The sequence below is a fragment of the Aphidius gifuensis genome, linkage group LG5 (genome assembly GCF_014905175.1).
Source record: "Aphidius gifuensis isolate YNYX2018 linkage group LG5, ASM1490517v1, whole genome shotgun sequence".
Lineage (NCBI taxonomy): Eukaryota > Metazoa > Arthropoda > Insecta > Hymenoptera > Braconidae > Aphidius > Aphidius gifuensis.
In genome coordinates, this window is record NC_057792.1 from 3,708,116 (window position 1) to 3,732,447 (window position 24,332).

General features: G+C 27.5%; 1 protein-coding gene and 2 non-coding genes across 5 annotated transcripts in view; 2 read left to right on the forward strand and 1 right to left on the reverse strand.

Annotated features, from left to right (window-relative positions):
• Nucleotides 1–24,332, forward strand: part of LOC122856909 (ankyrin repeat domain-containing protein SOWAHB) — a 65,930-nt gene that overhangs the window by 15,437 nt on the left and 26,161 nt on the right. The gene's annotated exons all lie outside the window — the stretch shown is intronic.
• Nucleotides 10,919–10,992, reverse strand: Trnav-aac. The gene has a single exon. It is a non-coding gene; the product is annotated as a tRNA-Val (tRNA).
• On the forward strand, nucleotides 11,656–11,729 carry Trnav-aac. The gene has a single exon. It is a non-coding gene; the product is annotated as a tRNA-Val (tRNA).

A 24,332-nucleotide genomic window follows, 5' to 3' on the forward strand; every position in this document is an offset into this window, starting at 1 on the left:
GAAGGAAACGTTTTGCAGTAGTATAGTTTATGAAAGACAAAGGGAAAGCGTTTTGATGATTTCAAAAAATAATAAAATCAAGAAATGAATGGAAATAAAAAAAAAAGAGGCCGACATGTTTCGACAGTGTATCCGCAATTGTAGAAATAAATATATATAAACGCAGAAAAAAAAGACATATTTTACATGGTATACGTAGTGCAAACAATGGGGCACATTGAAGTTTTTTTTTATTTATTTATTTATATTTTTCTCTGTCTTCTCCAACCCTCTTGTTGCGTTAAACAAAACGTGATACAACTGTAAAGTAACAAATATCTCGGTGTGGATCGACACGCGATGCGTTTGCCTAAGAGAGTCCAAAAAAAAAATATACAAAAAGAGAGGATATACTACTCCCTTTAACTCTACCAAGAATAATGTATTTTTAATATAATACATATATTGAAAAATATGTACACACACTACTTAACGCACGTTTAATTCACCACCTTTTTTTTACACTTAGACAATATATACAGATATATTCGTGACTAAGGTGTTTATATAAATGCGGGTTCACATACATTTATATAAATATATATATAAATATTCACTTGTCTATTTAAAAATTCATGATGAAACTTTTATTAAGTATTTTGTTACGCGTTAAATTTACATAATGAAAGCTTCACTCAACTAATTGCCAAGACACAATTGACGAGAATTATTGTTGTGTATCTCCTCGCATATATGAAAAAAAATATTTCATGCAAAAAATAATAAATGTTTATCTAACAATAAAAATATATTATTTCATTCAAAACTCTATAATCAATTTAATAAATATAAATAATCAAAATAAATTAAATATTTTAAATAAATACCTTATTTATTGTTGTGTTAAGTAAATATTTATTTTTTGTAAAATAAATTCTTCATTCTATCGAACTGTCTCCGTGTATGCCAAGAGAAAATCTGTACAAAAAAATTTTATAAAAATAAATAATTGGCACAATAAATATGGGATAAATAAATAAAACACGTGCTTGCAGTTTGAATTTATACAAATAATGTGTCTTGAAGTTGTTGAGAAGTAAAAAAAAAAAAAGTAAAAAAAAACAAGGGGACAACAGTAAAGAGTTGGTATATTTTACACCGGATGTTTGGGACTGGAAACGCTTTAAGGGACATGTGGCTGGACAGATAGTCATCGTTCTTGCGGTGCCTAATTAGTGGGGCCCACGGTGCGAACAAGCGTCAAACTTACTCGTAGATACTTTTAATCCACGCCAGTATAATACGCTCTTTTTTTTTTTTTTTTATTACCTTTACCTTTATATATACCATCGCATTATGTCATCGTTAATATCTATTTTTATTTTTTATTTAAAATTTATAATATGTATCTTTTTGATATCAGCTATCTTCAAACAAAAAAACAACAGTCACAGTTGTTATTCATATTAAAAAAAACATATTCAAAAAAAAAAAAAAAATACTTCACATGAAGATACATATAATTTAATAAGCTTATTATTAAATATTCATTAAAAAAAATTAGAACATTTTTTGTTTATTGTATCTCAAAAAATAAGTCAATGGAAAAATGACTTATTGTTATAATTTTAAAACTTGTTAATTATATCATATCAAATTAAAAATTCATTTTTATATTTAAAAAAAAATTAATTTAATTTTATATTTTTATCAGTTATGCATCGTTAAGATTTATACTGTGAATATATTTTTAACAAGCAAGATACATAAATTGATAATTGATTATGACAGTTTTGTTGAGAGTAAAAGAGACCGGAAGTTTGCAAGAAGAGACTGAGAATGAAGGATATATATATATTTTAGTATAAAAATAAAATAAAGCAAAATAAATAAAAATAAAAAATACAAGAGGAGAAAGAAAAACGAAGGATGGGCTGGGTAAAGTTGGAGTGGCTTGTTAGTGAAAACCACCCATAAGATAGTGATCTGCTAATCTCCGTCAGATTTAAACTATAATATACATTTATAACTATGAAAAAAAAAGGAAAATAAAAAATTGAAAAAATTAGGATTAAAAGTATTTAAATTTTTTCATTTAAATAACATACATACAAGGACTGTATTTAGAATTATTTGCATTTGATTATTTTATTATTTAACTGGTTTATACCAGCTACCTTCAACTCTTTGCTTATTTTTTTTTTTATTTTTGTATTTATTTATTTATTTATTTATGTTTTAAAAATGCTTTTTTATTTTCACATTTAATTTATTGACCTTGTCTATTTTATTTTACATTTGCGCTCAGCCATTCAAACAAACATATAGCACAACTGATAAAAATCTTGCTGCTTCGTGTGTATATCGTTATTCGTTATCAATTTAATTTAAAGCTCTTTTGTTGATCATGGTGAATAACTGTGTTTATAGATAAATAAAAAAAATGATTTTTTTTTCTTGATGTTTTTTTTTTTTATACTAAATAGAAAATAATGATAATTATTTCGTTGGTTATAAAAAAAATCAAGAGGTTTTTGATGTTTTATAGGTGTGTAAAAAAAACTTTTTTTTTTTGTTAATATATACGTGTGTGAGTTTATGACTATGCATGTCCTTTTTTTTTTTTGTGTGTGTGTGTTGAGGCAATTAGGAGTTTGAACTCGATTTAGAACTTTGAAGAAGGTGCTAACTTCAACGTGGTATTAATGACTGACAGCCATGGTGTTGACATTGAAATATTAATGGAATTGCTTTAATTTAAATTTTCAATAGTCTTGTAGTTTTTTTTTTTTTTTTGAATTATTTAGTTTTTTATTATACAATGGAATTTATTTATTTTTTTTGTTCTTTATCTTTGATGCTAATTTGTCAGTCGAACATCAATTTAGTTTTAGACAAAAAATAACAAGTACAAATAACAAAGTTTGTAAATTTGTTGTTTTTTTATTTTTCGGGTTTCTTGTTTTTTTTATTTTTATTATTTTACTTCTTTTGTGACAACTGTCAAAAGCCAAAATATCCAGATTCTCGTGGACACTGGCGCCACTTGAGATCGTTATAACCATCGAAACCAGAGATATTATCTTTCGCGTCGAACCTTTTTTTTTTTTTTTTTACAACAAGGGTTGGCGCGCCATCGGCATCTCTGAAACACAGACACCGGGAAAGTTCCGAAGGTTGACCAAAATCTGTAATTTGTTCGAACCAATTCGACCATATTTTTCTTCTCAATTTCGTTGTTATTATTATTTTTTTTTTTTTCTATGCATCTTAACAAAAAAATAAAATCCTAAAATTTAGAATAAGAATATATACACGAGTATTTGCAAAGTGGCAATCGTTGAAAACGAATAGCAATATGCAAAGGGGTAGAGGGAAAAAAAAATAGTTGGCCATGATGAATATACTCCCCAACGAATTTGGTCATTTAATTTTGCCGAACATTTACCAGAGCCGCAAAGGGGATTCAATGTTTTCCCTTCTCCAATTCAACAGTGACCGTAATAAAATAGCAAAAAATATCCCAGTGACTGTGAAGAATGAGAAATATAAAAAAAAAAAAAAACTTTAAACGTAAATAAAAAATTTTAAAAAAAAACCCTTAAAAAAATAAAATCAGAATTGGGTGTTTTAAAGATAAGACCAATCGAGATACGAAATCTTGACTGTTTTCATGTTAAACGATGTAATTTATAGAGATGATAAAACTTGTCAATTTTTTATTTAGGAAAAACCTCGCTATGGTTGTGTTAACAATTGAAAAGAAAAAAAAATCATCAACAAAATGCAGTTAACAGAAAATAAATCAGAGTCAAAAGCTTCAGCTATTAAATTAAAAACAACCATTTTTTTTTTTTAAATAAAACAACTGAGCCTTGTTTTTTGTTGATAAAAATAAATATCAATTATTTTTTTTTTTTTTTTGAATGAAAGGTATAAGCTTGTCATCCAATAATGGGAGAATATTGTTGAATTTTTTGCCTTGGGCAAACCGATAATTGGCGAGTAATGAACAAACCGAGAGTAAAATTTTGTTAAACAAACAAAATTTCTGGGAATTCTATATGGAATTTGCTTTTTTATTAAAATTAAAAATTGAAAAAATTCGTTACAAATTTATGCCCTGTTGAAAATTGGAAATTTTCAAAGCTTCAATGAATAGGTTGTCTGTTAAATATAATTTTTATTTTTTAATTTTAGTATTATTATATTTTTAATAGAAATTTGACTGATGATTATTTCGAAAAAGTGAGCTTTATCGATGTGTGTATTTGTGCACTTGAATATGCAAAATAAAACAACTAGAAAAAGGTTCAAGTCATCGATCATTGTAAAAGTAACAATAATTTATGAGAATAATGATGTCTTCGTTGATGATCCTAAGAATTTTTAAGAACGGAAGCACTAACGTAATTTTTGAATGTCATCATTCTTGGTAGTCTTTTAATATGGCTTTTACGAATTTTTTAACACCCAAAAATACTTATACAAATACTAAATGTTCAATTTAAATGTACGATTTCATTCATTCAGTGAGACAATGGTGAATTGGTTACACGTTTACTTTGCCATTTATTAATGATCACACAAGTTTCTTCTACATCTTCAATATATTTTTTTTTTATTCTCCTTTAAATTCTCTACTTCTACTAATTTTTCTTTTTTCTTCATATATATTTGTTTTAGTTTTTTTTATTTTTTTCAAATTTATTTAGTTGCATTTAACTCTTTTATGTAATGGGATAATTTTTGTTTTTTTATTTGGTCGACATGAGACACTTATTTCGGTGACAAGAGAAACGAAATGGGAGTGCAGTAATTTTAAGGAGGGGTTTGTTAAAAGAAGCCAGAGTAAATAACTAAAGAAGGTCGAATAATGGCGCCCACGCATTATACCAACACTATAAAATCACCGACACAAACTGGGTGGTCTTATACTGCTCCACCTACTCACCCCTTTTTATTTTATTTTTTTATTTCGTGCCCTCAAACACCTCCTCTAATTATTTTATTTTTTGTTATTTCTTATCTTTTTGATACTTGTTTTAGAGGCCACAGTGACTTGCTAAATAATTTATCTCAAAAATAAATACACTTTTGTCCCCCTTTCCCTTAACTTAGATTTTTTTATTTTTTAAATTTAACCAGTGCATAAATAAACGAGTACATTCTTTAGTAAAGATTTACAATTTTCAAAATCTTTAGAAGTGAATTATTTTTTGTACAAAAAAAATCAACAGTGGTATAATTTTTTTGTTTATTTACAAGTTGACAATGTTCACTTGGATCTTGACACCTTCATCTTCCAAGTTAAACATTACAACAACCATAACTACCCTCTTACGAATAATGTGTTTTTATCATCTCAACTCCTCCCCCGAATAATTTTGTAAATGGCTCTAACGTCAATTCACCCGACTAATCAACTCAAGGAGTTTCAAAAGAGCTGCTTAAAACCTCCCCTAAATATTCATTATGCAAGCTGGATCTATATAATTCCCCTTGAGTGTGATATCTGCATATATATTGTCATGATATTATATTTACTTTATATATAATATTTCTTTCGATATAAAAATTGATTAAAATCATAAAAAAGTTTATAAATTAATATATAAGATAATAAACTGCAAATAAACAGATTTATATCACTGAATTTTTAAATACCCAAAACTCAACATTATTAGGAACGAAAAAAAAAATATCTAGTTATTATTAAACTTGATTTTAAATTTAGAACAAAAAAAATAACAATTAAGAATATCGATGCAATAAGTCAATCGTTGAAAAAATAATAATATTTTACTCAATTTGTAAAATTAAATTTTTATCTCTAATTTAATTATAAAATAACACGAGTTTCTTTAATTTTTTTTATAAAATATCAAAATACAAATGATGCTTTATGTCAGCATAAAAAAAAAAAAATATAAATTAAGCTTAAACATTATTCGATGTTGAAGATAGTCAGGTTATAATGTCAGTCCAGTCTCCGAGGTATTCTTAACACTAAGTGGAAATTGTTGTCAAAACATGGGGTACCTGGATGGTCTCTACATATACACGACAGTCATATATCTATTCTTTCATGTCTCACATGTGGGATAGTAAAAAAAAAAAATCTACCATCATCAAAAAATAGAGGAAAAAAAAATTTAAAACATTCATGGATTTTCACACTTCCTAACTTTGATATTAATTATTTTTTTTTTCTTTCAAAAACTTTATACCTCCCTTGAATTCACTTAATTTTTTTTTTTTTCATGTTGATTATTTCAACACTTTGAGAACCCTTATTCGGTCAGGCTCTATTGTAATAAAACGTCATTGTTTTTGCGATAATTTTTTTTTTTTCTTGTGGGGTTTTTTTTATGGTGAGTGGTAATATAACGTTTAACAACCCTTGAAGAGGGAAAGGGGGCAGATGCTAAGTTCTTTGGCTTATTTTTTTCATGATCCTTCTTCATGGGCGGCCAAAAAAAAACAAAAATAAAAAACGGCGCCAAGAATAACGTATGGCGTGCGCAAGAAAATCCGTATATGAAACTTCTCATGGTTCTTGTGTGATTGGAATTGTCCTTTTTTTTGAATTGCATTTTGCTTTTGCCGATTTAGCTCTTGCAAAAGTCATTTAAGAGACCCATTGTAACCCTCGTAAACTTTTTCTGTAATTTTGTTTTTTTTTATTTTTTATTTTAACTCAACTTTTTATCTTACTTTTATTTGTTTTAATTTAATTTTTGTTACTTTGCTTTTTATTTTTTTGAACCTGTAAGGATTCGACGTCTCGAAGATTTAATTTGGTCCTTGGTCTTTTATTTTATTTTTATATCTTTTTCTCTCAATACGATCGTTATCCGATGGTTTATCATATCCGGCCATGGACCTGCACGAGACTTTGGCACACGCGCCTTTTTTTTTATTGTTTTATTTTTTTATTCGATCATTCTTCTTTTTTATTCAAATTTATTTTTTATTTATTTAACTTGTTTTTTTTTTTTTTTTTTAATTCTTCAACGACAGATGAATGGAAGATCCAAGAAAATACAAAGTTTTACGATGCACTCATTCAAAGCGCTATTTCTCTTGTGTGCTGTTTGTTTGCGTCAGTATTTATTCTTATCCAACTGTTTCGCCACATGCAAATGTACCAACAACATTGCAGTTACCGATTTTTGATAAGGTTAATTACTTTGAGTAACAATTTATTAATGAATAAATTGATTATATATTTATTTACTATTTATATATATATATTTTTATCCTTTTTTTTTCTTCTCATTTTTATCCATAATAAATATTAATTCAAAGAAAAAAAAAGGATGAAAAACATACAAACCGAATGAGTTGCAAAATAAGTATAACCTAACTGCAAAAACTATTAATTCATATTTTTTTTTTATTAAAAAAAATATAAAGCTGTGTTTATTTATCTAATTTCAATTACCAATGAATACTATAAATAATCAAAATGAATAATATATTTCAATATATATACACGAATATAAAATATATATAATTATATTCCTGATGCAAAATAACTGAATCATTTTATTATTTTTTTTGTTTGTTTTTTTGTATTTTGAACATGGTAAATGTGTGTGTGGTGTGAGATATTCTGATGGCAAACTGTTTGCAAAGATACTTTAGCAAGAGTTAAGCAATGATGCTGGTGCATTGAGAGAGATAGAGAGTGAAAGTTTATAGATGAGAGCAAGAAAATGCAAAATAAGAAAGATGACATGGGGCCAAATAAAGGAAGGAAGGAAGAGAATCAAACGAGCATACGGACCCTCTCGTGGCATGTATATGCTAATGCGAGACGAATGTCTCTTCCATACAATCCTCTCTCGATTCCTCACTCCACTATCTTCATTTTATACCCTCCAAAGTCACTGGAGTGGTGTCTTGTGTGTCTGGAATTCTCTTGTGCACCTTCACCATTTCATATTGTACATACGTGGGCGTGCTGTTCTCCTAAACTTCCACAGCGGGGTTGCTGGTCCACAAGAAAATTATCTCTATAACATTTTCTCCCTCTCTCTCTCTCTCTTTAACTAACATCGAATATTTCAAAATCGATTATCCATCGTGACTGCTGCAACGATAAAACATTGTCATTCCAATCTTTTTTTTTAACCGACAAAAAATTTATCAAAGTTTATTTCAAACAGAGCATAGTAATTTATTTACTGTATTTTTTTGTTTCATTTTTTAAACAATAAAATATTTAATCTGTATATAGTTTTAGAAAATTAAATGGTGTATAAGATTATATCCCTTGAGGATAACAAAATGTAGAAGTACACACTTGTGACACAAAACGACCAGTGAAAATTTTCTTCTCAGTAAATTTGTAACACGTGTAAAATGGTGGTTTATGATGATTAGTATATAGTTTACAGGATACATTTCCGTTGTGACTTTTATCTCAAATTATTTTAGTCTCCTTTACTGGATTTTTATCTGTATGAATGAGACTCAAATCTCAAAGTTGCTGCAGTGTATACTTAAATATTTTATGACTGCACACCATTTATTCTTTAATTTTTAAAATTTATTACAATCCATAAATTATTATTGTTTGAATAATATTAAGCTTTTAATTTTTGTTTCAAGTTATCAGATATGAAAAATATTTGTGTTAAATATTTGATGACATATAGGTATAGAATAATACATCTGGCGTCAGAGTTGTCAAATTCTAGAGATTTTATTTCAAGTTTATGACAACTGAATAGCCGGTTTAAAATTTCACATGGGCGGTGAATCCCTAATTATGGCTGTAAGACATATATATCTTAAAGTGGGACGAATAAATCGTGTGGATGACGAGTGTATCCGGGTTCAAAAACATGAAGAAAATGATCTAGGGGGGTTAGCGCCAGTTTATCCTTCATCCCCCTTGTTTTGTAGGTTTTAAAATTTTGTTTTTTATTTTATTTTTTTTTTTTCTTCGCTGATCTATACATCGATAACATCCCTCTAGATCTTTACTGACTTTTCTTAGGGATATATATCCTAGGCGCCATTCAGGAGCCAGATGGTTGTGGTAGCTCGATTTCATTCAAGTTATGTTGTCTGGATGTTTTTTTTTTTTTTTTAAATTTATTTATTATTTTATTTTTCCTTTCTTTATACTCTGATTCATATCCAAACATCTTTGTCTCTAAATGTTTTTTTCAACAAATTTATGAAGGTATAGCTAATTTTTTATTCTTTTTAAAATCTTTTGTTTCATAAATTTTTCATTTTATTCAACATTCCGTATTATAGAATTTTATTTACTTTACCTCATTGCTTTTGTTGAATTTTATTTATTATTTTTTTGATGCATTATGATTTTATATATTCAGTTAATATTCATTGATTGAGAGAATACTGTATTATTTCAATTTTTGATGATATTAATTCTAAGAATTTTAAGTTTTATGTTTTTCATCATCTACAAGAAGATGTCATATATATTTTACTGATGATGCATCATAACAATTGTACAGACAAAATATGTTAACCCGAGTGGAAACATATGCCGGACGCATGTTCGTTGAATAAGACAAGAAAATATATATATATATAAGTCAGATATTGTCGTTTTTCAGTAGCGACAAAAGCGAATTGTATATGTTTACCAGGACCAGATCACAGAACTCCCGCTGTCATACCAAACACTGACCACACACGCCATGAACCTGCATCCTGTTCAGTTATATGTATATAATTTTTTTTTTTATTTTATTTTATTCGTTAACTTAAAATGAGAAACTCAAAATGATCCATGTTTGTTCCGACACAATTTCGACCAGTGTATAGCTTCATTTTGAAACATTCAAATCATTTAATTTATTTTTTTTTTTTCACGCGTTTATGGAATAAATTAGACAGTGTGGGAGTGGCTGATGCATCGACACAATAGTGATAAATTACCTCTGACGCGCCAGCAATATGACCTCATCTCTGAATATCTGTGAAATTTGAGATTATTAAGTCTGAACCAGACGAAAAACTCAAAAATAAATATATATATTCAAGATTTTACTTTTCAAGCTGTGCAATTAAATTCTTTCCTTGTGTTCAACTAATTAGTCTCTACACCAGTCAAAAAAAAAAAAAAAAGACAGATCGTTAATTTTTTGAAAAAAAAATTTTATCTCAAACTCATGTTGATTTTTATTTATATCTTTAGTTTTTTAACAATTATAAATTGTGCGAGGATGACGTGTCTAGGTCGAAAGAAAAAGATTTAGGCGCCAGAGAAAGGTTCGGAAAAAAAGTTTAAGAATTTTTTAAAACAGTCATGGACTCGTATATATAATAAGGGAATTTATAAATCGTTTCTGTATATATGTTTTGTTTCCCACTATTTTTTTTTGTTTTTTAATTTTTATAATACACAGCGTGACAGATGAAAACAAATCATTTTTACACATTGCATATATCATATGCATAATTGTTAGCGCACATGTAGATGCACATTGCTGGTCATAATCATATATCAATTTAAAGTATTTAATTTAATTTTACAGAGATATTATTATGTGTATATTTTCATTTTCTGTGACTGGACACTCAAAAAATAATTAATAGGTTGAAGGAGTATAAATAATATCATGATAAATAAGTAGTAAGAATTTGAGAAATTATCTTAACAAAGTTATTTTGTTTATCTCTCATGCTTAAGATGAATTGCTTGGGTTTTTTATTTTATTTTGGGACAAAAAAAATAAGGAAGCATTCACTGCAGATAAAAGTTTTTAGTGAACAGGTATTTTACATAAGTTTGATAAGTATGTTTTATTAATTCGAAACAAATGGTTATTAATGTGCTCCAAAGGAAAACTGTTGTGACCCATCGAACAGAAAAAAAATAGGAAGAATAGTCAAAAAATTACAAATGGGAATGAATTTATTCAGTTTAGCTATGAAAAATGCAAAAAAATGTTTTCGCCCAGGTTCGAACTGAGGACCTTCCGCGTGTTAGGCGGATGTGATAACCAACTACACCACGAAAACGATGACGTACGATGCGCTATAGACATAGAAGTACCGAGATGTGTTCGAACTACAAATAAACTTGTATCTATTATTTTTTATTCTCGTATTATAAAGCTAGTGCTTCTACCCTTTTTAAAAAAATTTTCTTGATCAAAGATGAGGAGTATGTATTCTACAATTGACACATCAGATTAACAGTTAATGTTTATATTTATTGAACGGACATATATGCATGGTTAAAATAGTTTTAAGGCGAATCGATATTAGAAAAAAGTGTAGAAACACTAGTTCTACAATAATAAAAAATTAAAAAATAACGAACATTATAATTTAACAATAGATAAACTGTAGTTCGAACACATTCCGGTCTTGTATGTCTATAGCGCATCGACCGTCATCGTTTTCGTGGTGTAGTTGCAATCGCGCCTCAGGCGCCTCGAAGGGCGAAAACATTTTTTTGCACTTTCCATAGCTGAACTGAACAAAATCGGATCAATAGTCGAATATTTGCAAATGAGAATGATGTTTCAATTGTACGATACATATTGCTCATCTTCAACCGAAAAACTTTTTTAAAAAAGGGTAGAAACACTAGCTTCATAATACGATAATAAATACAAGTTTATTCGTAGTTCGAACACATCTCGGTACTTGTATGTCTATAGCGCATCGTACGTCATCGTTTTCGTGGTGTAGTTGGTTATCACATCCGCCTAACACGCGGAAGGTCCTCAGTTCGAACCTGGGCGAAAACATTTTTTTGCATTTTTCATAGCTAAACTGCATAACTATGTAAAGACCGGTTCTCTCTAAAAATTTGATGGGTTTTTATGTTGTGATCGAATGCACTCTGAATTCATTAAGTATGGGATGAATTTTTCAAACTAATATACCAAAAAGAACAATAATAATAAGCAACTGCATGAGAAATGCAATCGAAACGGAAATCTAACTCATGACTGGGTCGTAAGTTGCAGGAGGTGCAGTGATAACTGGCAGCTGCACCAGCAACCCTTTTTAGTCTGCATCTGCGGCGTGACAGTTTGCACCATTAAATTTTCCATGATTACTATGATTATATAGGCAGAATTTAATTTACCCTTATTCATATATTAACATTTTGTCACACCGCATATATTCTTTCGAAAAAAAAAAATAATAATAACATAATGACGATGATAATTATTGCGTTAAAATTAATTGTTGATATTTAAAATAATTATTATACATGTGATGAAATAATTTATCGCTTTGTTTTAACGACATATTTTTTTTTTCCCCTACAATGTTGAAACAATTATTATTCAAAATAAAAAACCGGAAACCTCTTTTCAAAAATATATATACTCCAAGATTTTCCAGTTTAAAATTCTTGTCTTTTTTTTTTGTTTCTAAAAAGGGCAATAAAGTTTAGAGACACACAAAACGAGTGTCAGTTGGCGACGAAAATCTGAGCCCCTTTTGCTATAGAAATTTTTATTACCCTCGTCCGGTGTCCTTTAAATTTTTTTTTTAATTTTTAAAAATAAAAATTCGTGATGAAATATAATTGATCGTATATATATTATAATTATTATTTCTCAATTTTTTGTATTTACTAACATTGCAACATGCATTTTAATTTTATCAATTTTATCAATCACACTCTCAACACTTACAATTCTATAAAATTTCTGTTTGATTAATATCTAAATTTATATATTGTCAGTATAATATATTTATATATTTTTTTAGCTTCAAATTTAACAACATAAAATTTCTAATCACCACAACAAAAGTATTTACGACAAACAATTGTATATTTATTTTTCTTGGAGTATATAAGAATTTTTACAAAAAAATGACGATAAATTTAAACACATAGTTTGATAACTCAGTAAGACTTATTTAATGTGTATGTAAAAACATCCTAGAGTTAATTCGTGGCAGTGACTGTATGCCAAGAACAACGTTGATCATTACGTCGACAGTTTCTCAACACCGTGACGCTCCTAAATTTTATATCAATGTTTGGCATCTACAACTGTACAAGAACGCGGTGAAAACGAAGAGGTAAAATAAAAAAAAGGTCAAAAAAAAATATTATAAATAAACAACAAAAATAAATGTCAAGAAAAATATATATCGGAAAAACAAAATGCGTTTTCTACCGTCGGATACACCATATAAAATAATCATAAACTTTTTTTCGTTCATCAAATTGCAAATCAAATTTAAAAAACACAAAAATAAAACAAAAAAAAAAAACAAATTATAATCTGTAGAAAGAAAGTTCTTTGCCTGATGTTTTATAAAAAAAAAAAAAAAACGGTCATGAGAATTTGTTGGCACATGCGAGAAAGAGCAATTTAAAGTCAACTTTGTTAATGAGCCACCATGATATTTTTTATGTCAAGCACATGCACACACATATTAATATAAAAAAAATAAAATTTAAAAAATGCATTGGTAAAATATTAGCGTGTGTCTTATGTGATGATTTCTCTTTTTTTAAATTTTTCATCAATGAATTAGAAATCTACTTGAAATTGTCAAAACACATAGAAAAAAACTAAGGGCCATTTATCAACATACCCAGTGATAAATAACAATAATTTATCGTTAATTTTTTCCATCACTTTTACAAGCTTATATTTATTTAATTTTTATTTAATTTATTTTTATGTATTTACTTAATATTTTTTTTTATTTTTGCAAGAGATGTGAATGATGCCTAATTGTTGGTACATGCTCGTTAGTAGACGGATAACATGAGTGTGTCTCGCATGTGATTTTCGTTGAAGCTTGAAATACTTGCTAAATCTAAACAACCATAAACCATGAATAGCCTAAGCCATTTAAGCCATCCCTCCTCTCTTGGGAACACTTCTTCATCCAAACAACTATCTGAGACACATTTAATTTGTCGACGTACTTGCCTCGTTACTAATAATAACTTGCATACGCAAATGCATCAGTCACTTACTACATTATATATAAATAATAAAAATAAAAAAGATATAATTTTTAAACTACAAATTGTAACGCAAATAATATTTATTTAAATAAATAAATTTAATAAAAAGATAAATTGAATGAAAATATTACAACAGCTGACAATTAAGTGGCAGGTGAAATATTCAACTTGGACATTTGACTAATTGCTGATTGAGAAAGGGTGGATACCAAAAACACTTAATCTTTTTGCCACCAAAAATTATCTTTCTACGTATACTTATTTTTTTCTTTGAAATTCTTAATTTGGTATTAAATTTATATAAAGAGATTTAGTTTTTCTTTAGTAATTTTTTCCTCAAAATACTTTTAAAAAAATATAAAAAATTACACAACTCCTATTTGAATGTTTTATTATTGAAAAAAAAAATTTAATTATTCTATATAGAAACATATATTTTATGAAAAAATAAAAAAATAAAAAATATTCCATATTTCATCGTTGAAAAAAAAAAATAGAAATATTGCGGAATTAAAAATATTGTGTAAACGGATGTTTCTTTTTATTTAAGTTTTTATTTTGTTTGTTGTGAGTGAAAAAATAAAATAAAAAATATGAGGGTCATACAGATATCAACTGAGTTAAATAAAAACGTGTCCTGTCATAACTGTCAGCACAAGAGTAGAAACATTTAATAAATATTCTCGGCTTCTGACAGATGATGCTTCTATATAACACAAAAATATATATATTTATATTAACTAAAATATCTGTATAGAATAGCCGTAACGTTGGATGATATACATTTAATGAGTGAGATAGTTTTGTGGTGACAGCATCAACGAGGCGTGCATCGGTTAGTCTCGCCACATCAAGAACTCTTAACCCATTCGAACAAAACCCTCAGTATAACAATTTTGGTGAGTTCATTATTTAACTGAATAAAAATACTTGCCACTAGAAAACAGGACATAAAAATCCTGACTAATTACCACATCGAAACAAAAAAAAAATTAAATAATTACACCAAACAATGCCATTAAAAAAACAAAAATTTGAAAAATAAAATTTATAATAATTTTAAATTTTTTTCAAATAAATAATTGCATAAAAAAAAATTATATATAAATTTTAAACAAATAATTATAAACAATGGTATTTTAATTATTGGAATGATAAACTGTATATAACAATCAATTTGAACAAAAAAAAAAAAAAATAATAATAATTTTAAATTTTAATGTTTTATATATAACTGGTGAAATAATCAGTTAAAAATTCCAATCCACCTTTGATTATTTACACGTGGATCTTTGGTATCGATAAAATGTTAATGTTAAAGAATTGCTAAGTTCCCGTGAGTTGAAAAGAAGAACACATTGCAATCAACAAAAAAAAATATAACGAAATATATATATACGTGGTGGTGGCTATATACCTTTCGAAAAAGATGCACGCCCGGACCTCCGTCCTTGCTAATGGCTTCATTAATTACCTTCGTTTCGTCGAATGCCGCGCGACGCAAAGAATCTCCAGTGGTGGCTTTTTTACTCTCTCTCCTTTCTTTCTCTCTCTTTTTTATTCTCTCTTACAAGTATTTTATCCATATATACATATACAAACACCAATCTATATAATATATATCTACAAAATACGTGTCCAAAGATCCCAGAATGTAAGTAGAATTAAGTAAAATAATTAGACAAATTAGGGCAACGTCAAGGAGCGAATTCGGAAGGTGAATCATTTGTCATTTAAAATGTGCTATTAATTCCTCGTTAATTCTTCCTTTCCTCATCAAGCAAGATAAACGATTTACCTTTTGTTATATCTTTGAAAAATTGAGGGTATATGATTAAAAAAAAATTAAGTAAATTTTTATAGTAACTTGTCTTATACGTATTGCTTTTTCAAAAAAAAATAAAAATAAAAAAGTTTTAGTTATGCAATATTTAAACCAGGTGGTATTTTATTATTATTATTTTTTTTTTTTTCAATTGAATGTTTACTTTGATGGGTGGATTGTCCTCGTGCATATAAGAGCTTGGACACGTACTTGAAGAGAAAACCCTCAACGACATCAAGCCAATTCTGTGTGTATATATATAACCACACGGTTCTTTGGTAAAGGGTCATCGTGTTATATCGTATATATACTCTCGAGATGACCACTGAGTGGCCACTCGACAATGCCTTTATGTTTTGCCGATATCCGTATAGAATTTTACCCTACTGGCTTCAACAGATATATATTCATAAAACACACAATGATGAAACAAAAAAAAATAATAAAGAAAATATTCCCAAGGTTCATGAATTTTTTTTTTGTTTTTTTCTGTTTATCATTCTTTACTTTTTTTTTATATACATGCATGTCCTCATATAATGTCAAAGGATAAAAAAGAAAAAAAGTTTGCTATCTTGAATATTTTGCAAATTTTTTTTCTTTTTTAGAAATTCAATTTATCAAGAATTTGAAATTTAGTTTAATATACCCTCAAGACATTAGTCAATGGCACAAATGATGGAGGTGTTGAATGAAAAAAAGAATATATAAAAAAAAAAAAAAATGTAGGGTCTGATATAGATTTTATAAGGGGTGTTTAGCTATATGAGGTTTTTCTCAGCTGGTTCATTCCATCACTCACACGTAAATAACTCACTTCCCCTTGGTCCTATATATGTGGTTCACTTAGAGAGTAATTTATGTTCACCCAAGTCTCATCGTTCGTCCTCATTCTCGTCCCTCGAGGCAATCCAATATGTTGAAGAATAAGAATTTAAAAAGAAGAAAAAAAAAAAAAGTAAATAAAAACCAAGTCACTGCATCGACTCTCCCTTTTCGAATCACTTCCGAGAGTTCGAAATACGTGGTTAGAAAAATACATGTAGATAAAAAAAGACCGAAAGAAAAAAAAAAAATATCTAGCCAGTCGTTTTGATGTTTATATTTTTAACTTTATAATGATGTTGATGAGATATATAGGTTTTATTGAATAAATATATCCGAAAATAAATATTTAATATAGTTGACAATATTTATCACTAATTTAATTTATGATATTTTTGTGTGTTTGTTATTGTGTAAATTGGTATGTGTATAAAACCATGGATTTTTGTTCGTTATCGGGGTGACGATGACTCGTTGACAACCAAGTCACTTTCTTTCACTGAAGATGTTGATATTTAAAAAGAAAAAAAAAATATATATATATATATTTGTCAACGCCTACAGGAAAAACTATAAGTCTTTATGATCATAGACATTCCTAACATGAAAATTTATTAGATCATTCATATGATGGTGTTTGAATTTATTTAAAATTTATTTATCTTGTCGTATTTTTGTTTTTTTTTTTTTTTTAAATATACTGGTCATAAATTTTTATTTATTTATTTTTGTTTTGAAGTTAATTTTTTGTATGATAATTATTTAATTTATTTATTATATTCTTTTGTGATTTGAACTTAACCCAGTGGCTCATGCCATTTAATAATTCTTAACAAGTGTAAATGCAACATTTGCACTTGTGTGTGTAATTTTGTGCAGCAGTTGAGCCGGTTAATTTTGGAGTCATTCGTTAGAACGACCGCCCTGATATACACCAAGTGTATATTTATTAGTGACGTTATTTTGGTATTTCGTAACGTGCTGTGTCAAGTTGAGAGTACCGGCCCATTCGATTCACTGAGTAATCACTGTCATTAAACACCCTGTCTGCGTCCCAGTCATTTTTCACATCTATAGATCTTATTTTATACTTTATGCGTTGTTGGATATATTTATTTTTTTTTATTTTAAATAGTTACTGGAAAATTTATTTTGTAGAAAGGTTAAAAGTATCAGCAAAGGGGACGTCATGTTGATGATGGAGTACCTCTAAATTGACTCAATTTATATGATATTTACATATATTTTATTTTCAATTAAATTAAACTTTGTATAAATTTTTTTAAAATTATTATATACACAATAAATAATTAAGTGTATTTCCTTTTTTTTTTTGTTAAAAATATAAAAAGTATTTTTTATTATAAAACCAATCGTAAAACTTTCATCAAGTCTGATCATTCAGTCATCTTGAATAAAATTTTTTGCATCTTAAGAAAAGAAATATAAAGAAATGAAATAAAAATAAAAAAATGGCATGAAGACAGCGGCGCGTGTATCGTCCTCACGACTCTTTAGCCAGGACTTGTGGCTGTTCGAAGATTCAACTAAAAAAATATTCACTCCGACGTAAAGTCGCCGTGGGGCTATTATACGATGAGGGAGAAAGACCGCGTGTGTTGCACACGGTAACTAAAGAGAGGCCGCAATTGTTAACCAAAGAGATATACGCCAAGAGTGAGGTTTCAAAAGAAAGATGGAAAAAATAAGAAAAACTTAAATGACGCACCATTGCAACTACTATAAGGCTTTTTTTTTTTTGCTTTTTTCTTTCTTCATCTCATTTTAAACATTTTTTTTTTTTATATTTCTTTGGAGAAAGAATGCTAACGCACGCCGAGGGTGGCCACCGACGTCACCGTTGACGAGTTTTGTGCAGCTGAAAAATCATGAGTGAGCTTTTAACTCAAACAAAAAACTAACTCGAAAATAATACTTAAATACATCCTATAAATCGTCATTACAATTATATGTCATTTAAAAAACCCAAAAAAAAAAGAAAATAATTGAAATAACAAAATAATTGTTTAAAAAAAAAAAAAAAACGATAATAATAATGTTTGTAAAATTTTTAAAATATATTAAAATTTAATCTACACGTGTTATTGCGTGTCTTGAGTTTGTAACCAAGCTCAACATTCCACTCTCTCGTCAACAACTGGCAAACAAACGCGTAATCCCATCGTCACTCTAATTTGATCCACACTTTTTTGAAAAATAAAAAATTATCACTTGAAATATCATCATTTACAAAGCACAATTTAAAACCCGGATACACATGACTTTTTTTTTTTAAACCACCAAAGAAAATATTCGCCAGTCAATTTATTGGATCACTATTTTATCCAGAATATAAAAAAAAAAATTTAGAAATATATATTTTTCAAAACCTCAGTTGACATTTTCATATATTCAATGTGTTATTTTTATCTATCCCTTCTTTTCTCTATGTTATACTTGTAAAATATAAAAATAAAAATATCTATCATCACTAAATAAATATATATATTCTCGTGACTTGATTCTACACTATTTTTTTTTTTTTTAAATATATATATTAGAATTTGAAAGTTGAGGTAAAATGTCAAAACATCAAGCAAGTATTGCAGTATAGTTAAGTAGTAGTATCATCATCGTGAGTGCATTTTATTTGTAAGACCACCCTTGATTGTATCCACTCAAACTGTACATTTATTTATTCCACTACTATATATACTCATTTCGCTTGTGTCTGTCACTTGTCTAAAACATATATTGCTTTTCATATAAAATATATATGCCAACCAATCAACTAATACATGTTTGTGTGCAGTATAAAAATATATATATGAAACACACTTGTAAAGTATATATGATTTATTTATTTTAACACTGCTTTATCATAAAGACAAAAAGCTTCACATACTCGACATTGTGCTTTTTATGTATCACGCATTTATATATTTATTCTTATAATAATGGGGTTAGCAATGTCGCTCAAAAAAATATGCATTTCAGTATGAAAAGATCCACTTTGTTGATGCAGCTGTATACAACGACAAAGGTATCATCAAATATGATTAATTGTTTTTTCAAAAATTCATATGTAATTTTTATTATATTATATAATAAATTAATGTATTTACGTGAGTATTATTTTAAGCTAAAAATATATCTTTTTAAAAACTCACCTCACACACGTTGATCAGTGGACACACAATGCCGCATCTTAATTCCTGAAACAACAAAATACAGTCAAATTTAGTTTTATTTTTTTAAAAGTTTTTAAATATTAATTGAGACAAGTGGTTCTCCAAAGTTTACAGATTGATTGATTTTTTTTTTGCATCGGGTCAATGAAAATACAGAATTATCTGTGCAAAATTGAAGAAAATTTTTTAAAATGAAAAATTCAGTTTTCTTGTTGACAAGGCAATAAGCAATAAAATCATCAATAAAAATATTTGTGATTTTTTTCATGTTTTTTCTTAAATACAATAAAAAACATACCCTTAAAGACGTTAAAATGCATTGAGCATCAATTGAAGTATATAAAGAAACTAAAGACAAAAGCAAAAGAATAAAATTTTTCAGATGAACGTGTTCTCAATGTACGTGACCATATAGATAACTGACTTGTGTGTGCAAAACCTAAGAGAGACAAAAAAAAGAGAGAGAGAGAGAGACAGAGGGGAGACAAAATAAAATAAAAAATTGAGTTTAAAAAAAAAACAGCAAAGAATAGTTGATGTGGTCAGTGATACCGAAAGAAAACTCTGGGCACGTATACGTGACCATAAGTTGAGTTCGCATACGGTCCAGAGTCTGCAGTCTGTTGAGAATCTCTTATAGGTTAAGTACTCTTTTGCGTTTAACAAAAACACACACTCACAAATAAATATTCTCGTATATATAAATAACACATATATATATATATGGAGTGGTAAAACAGTCCGGGATATCGAAGCAAAAAGCCAAGCGGCGCGATCGAGTGAGAACGATTCAATCAGGAGCCACATAAATCTCCTCCTCGTGGACATGCTATGGGCTCCCTTCGTTTTTTTTTTATCTTATTGCCTTTTTTTTTTTTTATTAACTATTTACTTTTTTTTTTTTTTGTGATCCTCTTATACCCTCCACCATAACTACCACCCTTTTTCTCATGATCCATATAATGTTTTATTCTTTCATCCCCTTTTATTGAAGTCTTTAATTTTTCCCATTGAATATAACCAGCAATTTTCAATTTATTTTCTCTCTTTGTAAAATTCTCTCATCATTGGTATAGAGTACACCCAAGGTACATAAGAGGTAAAGAGTTACAGAGAGAACCGGCTTCTTGGATTTTCTCTCTACCCACTTTTAACCCATCTTTATATTTTGTACTCAGCAAAGACAAGACCTTAAGAGTTGTATACATGTTATAGAATAAGATGAAGAAGAATAAGAAAAAGATGCTTTACTCTTTTATTCTCTTCTCTTTTCTTTGGTATTAATTATGCGCCGTGTGCGCTCGCGGGCATTCCACAACCAGTATACCAGTATTTGCGGCATTGTTAATCCACGCTCTCCGTCTGCTACCGTTCCATTCCAATCTCCTTTTTTTTTTTATTATTTATTTATATATATTTTATTTATTTTTGTTAAATTGTTTTTTTAAATGAAATATTTTCTTTTTTTTTTATTCATATAGACATAAACGTAACTGTCAAACTCAAAAAGGAAAAATTTATATTATAAAAATTGAATTTTATATTTATTTTGATAATAAAAATTATAATTGTTGGGATTTTTCAAATGAATCAAAATTATTTTTATGAGAAAATTAATACTTGTAATATATTTAGTCAAAGAGATATTAAAAATAATAAATTAATTATATTTGCCAACTAATTTTTATGTATTATATATATAATGAAAATAATATGAGCAAACAAGGGTGCATTGTTTACATTTATCTTGAAAAGCCCGTGGACCTTGTATATAGTATAAGAGAGAACTTACAATTTCCGTAGTTTAAAATATATATATATCTACATGCACATTTATAGTTAGGGTGAATTCGATGGTAAAGATTCTTGCAGGTGAAATATCCCAACATAATATGGTGCACAAAATGTGAGAGAAATATTTTCTCTATTGTTTTATAATACTTGAGTAAGAGAGAAAGATATAGGGTATATTAGTTGAGTCAGTTTATAAGCAAAAGCAGCAGCATATTAACCGTTTGGGCTCTGAGGCAAACCTACGATGGAAAACAAAAGGAGCCGAAACACGTTCATTATTTTGAGCTAATTGGTGGTGTGCTTTTTTTTTTTTTTTTTTAAATATATCTATATATATATTTAACTACTCGAAAGACTGTTGTTAATATAGAAACTAAACACTTTGATACATTTTTAAATTATTAAAAATTTAATTATATATTTTTTTTAAAAGATCATATTTCATTGTTTTAATTTAAATTATTATTTTTATCAATATATATTTCCATTTTATAAATAATTTTTTAATTTATATACTTTTAAAAAATAATTAAAAATTTATATTATGATTAAATATTTACACAATTATATTGAGGATATGTTGAAATTGTTTGAAAAAAAAAAAAAAAATACCATCATCAATTAAATTCATTTATTTAATTGTTTTTTTGTGTTTCTACTATTTATTATTTATTGTTATTTAAAAAGAATTTAAGCAAGGTGACGTGTTTGTTGTTGAGAGGTGACATTAGGTTCTTAAATTCCCCCTGAACCCTTTCCCTCCCTTCCAATGACACTGGAGAATGCACGACATGAGGCCCCATCCAATGTGAATGAGAACACCAAGCGCTATGGTATGCGTATAATGCAACGATAAGTATCGCGACACATGTCGTCTATAAGTGCTGCAATCAATAACTACAAAGCTTTTCGTCTCTGTAGTGGCAACTTTAAATGATCGTGTCCATCATCATTTAACTTGTTATTGATATTGTTATATATATACAATATTAATAACAAGTACTGTTATATGTTTGTTTGATAGCATTATTATTAGGTTAAATAAATCACTAAACAAATATAATATTTAAATTTTATACCTTTTCTATCAACAATGATAATATTCGCACGATTGCTATCCTTATTGACAATTTGTATGAATAATATAATGCATATATATACACATTTATAATATATAGTGCTGCATTTTAATAACTACAATGTCTGTTTATGCTTGATCTTTAACAATGCATCATCATCATTAGTTCATTTATTAATGCATTGTTTTTCTTCATTTATACAATTTCTATTATCATCTAATAGTCAACATAACTGTCATAATATATATAATAAAATAAAATTTTAATATTTCAATTGGCATATAGAAATAATACAGAAAAAAATTAATAATAATAAAATTTATTTTCACAAGATAATGTTAAATTTAACGTTTATAATTTCCTTAAAAAAAAAAAAAACTGTCCCCTTTTTTAGTGCACTTTATGCTTTTATCCCTACCAAAATTTTTGAAACATTTTATATATTATTATTCAGTTTAATAAATGGTGGTCCCATTATTTAACTCTACAAACAACATCCGCCTCTCTCAGGCATATTTTTGTCAGTTCATTTTGTTCAACAAATTAATCGCTTCTGACATTGCAAAAATTTTTGTATTATTTATAATTACATTATAAACTACTTTGTAGAAAAAAAAAAAAAAACAAATTATTTCTACCAGGGTTACTAGAATATAATATCGATAAATTGTTTTATATTTATAACGCAGTTTTTCCATTATATTTTTATTGTAAACTCTTGATAATAGTATTCAGTAAAATGTGAATTTTTCTTATATGCTTCTGTAATTCATAACGCAACTGATGATGGACAAAGCGTTATAAGATGCTCATGAAGTATCTTTTTTTTATTTTTTATTTATATATTTTTTTTTATTGGCTGGATCAGTTGTCAAGCGCACAACTCCTTTGGCAATCTCGTGGGAATAAAACCTTGCCTAACGAACACACACATACACACACATAAAAATATACTGAATGAGAAAGAGGAACAAGACAATTTTACAATTCTCATCTTCATGTATTCTCTCTCTCTTTTTTTTATTATTTACTTTTTATTGTTTGAATAATAACTGTATATGAATTATGATAAGATTTTTTTCTCTATAAAATATATATATATAATAAAATTAAATAAACAGATAAAAATTATTTACTCGTGTTTGTCAATAAAATAATTTTAAATTATATATAAAATTAAAAAAGACAAATTGATCAAGAATATTGACAATTTTTTCTTTTCAACTAAAATTAAAGAAATAATTTTTTTAGCATTTAAAAAAAAAACTGTATGTTTTAATTGATATTTTATAAATTTGGTTATTTTAAAAGTATGAAAATATAAATTGAAGAATTATAAAATTAATCCCCGTCGGATAAATATATACGTGCACCTGCTGACTAAAATTGTTGGGCGCCACTTGAAGGTAAAAGTCTATTCTTTATCAAGTATGTGTGCTTGTTTGCCAAATGAGAAAAGATTTAAAAAAAAAAAAAAACAAATAAACAAGTAGTAGTTCATCCCCCGTTTGTTTGGTCATGCGTCGCAACTATAATTTGAAATAATTTATAAATCCTATTCAATTCAAATTAAGGCTCCACTCTGTCGGATGAATAAAAGATGTGAGTACAATATATATATATTTGTATGTATGTATATAATATATGTAACTGTGTATATGTGCTAAAATGTATATAATATTTATTTA